This window comes from Neophocaena asiaeorientalis, unplaced genomic scaffold (genome assembly GCF_003031525.2).
Source record: "Neophocaena asiaeorientalis asiaeorientalis breed wild unplaced genomic scaffold, Neophocaena_asiaeorientalis_V1.1 scaffold54, whole genome shotgun sequence".
Lineage (NCBI taxonomy): Eukaryota > Metazoa > Chordata > Mammalia > Artiodactyla > Phocoenidae > Neophocaena > Neophocaena asiaeorientalis.
In genome coordinates, this window is record NW_020174938.1 from 1,521,942 (window position 1) to 1,523,330 (window position 1,389).

The following is a 1,389-nucleotide window of genomic DNA, read 5'->3' on the forward strand; positions in this document are numbered from 1 at the left end:
ATGTGAAGGGAGGAGAGAGGCTGTTGCAGGACCCAGCCTGCCTGGGTTCTCTAGCACCTGGAGTGGATGGGGAGAGAAAGTGCAGCTGAGTGAGAAGAGCCAAGGTCCCACTGCCCCCTCTCTGCAGGGTGACCTAGGACAAGCTGCTTGCTATCTCTGGGACCAGGAGACTCACAGGGGAAGGGCCAGGTTTGGAGGTCCTGATCCTGGAGCCCAGAGCTACCCCTAGAGAGGACAGCCTATGGAGCCTCGTCCTCCCGATTCTGCCCCCGCCCCTGGGAACAGCATCCTCCCAGCTCAGAGGCCCTGGAGGCGGAGGGGCTGCACCTGCTTTCAGATTGCTCCATAGGTGTGAGCTGGCCTTTGTCCTGAGCAGGGGGCTGATCCCATGGTCACCCAGGTGATGGGCAGCTTCTCAGACTACAGGTGCTCCGAGGTATACCCTGCAGGGCACAACACCGGGAGATTGTAAATACATTGAACAGGGCCCCCAGGCCACTCTGGGCCAAGACCTGAGCTCTGTTTGGCCATGGAGACTCTGACCTGCGGCAACCCCTGCTGGGCCTCAGTCTTCCCTGCTGTCTCATGAGGATGTCAGTATTGCCTTGGAAGGCAAACAAGGGCAACCTTAGCTCCCAGCAGGCCCAAGACCAAAGGAAGCAGGGTTCTGGGTTGTTCTAGAAGGTGAGACTGGGGCAGATGAGGTGAGACTGGGGCAGCAAGATTCCCTTGCTCCGAGGGAATCACAGCCATCTGGGTCCTAGTCTAGACCCTCATAGGCCATCCCATAAAACCCAACCCTAATATGAACCCCTACGGAAAGCGTTAAAGTGTGGGGTCAGGAGGGTGGGGGATGACCCTTCAGGAAAAGGTTCTTAGGCCTAGGGGAAGGTTTGAGCTGGCCCACAGGGCAGTCAGAAGGGTAGGTGACAGGTATCCTCACAAGATCAGCCAGGGAACCCAGGAGGGATAAAGGGGTGGTGGTGGGCATGTTCCAGAAGAGAGCGGGCATCCCCCCACTCACCGCTGGGGCTGAGTGAGGCCAGGCCCGTGCACCAGGGGCAGCAGGTACCCTTGCGCTGGCGCGCCTTGGCTACCACGGTGCTCGGGAAGTCTGAGTTGGCGAGCAGAATCTGCCTCCAGCCTCCACCTGGCTCTGCACCCACACCGACCTCTGGCTGCAGGGAGCCGGTGCGGTGAGGACTCAGCTGGTGCGCTAGCCACCACTGGAGGCCGGGGCCCCTCCCCAGCCTGGAAGGGGCCTGAGAGGCGGGCAGGGCCCCTAGGCTTAGCAGCCCACGCAACACCATGGAGCCGAGAAGACTTACTAGAAACAGACTGGATTTTAGGAAGCAGGCATGGAGGACAGCGAGCACCTGAACCGAGGAG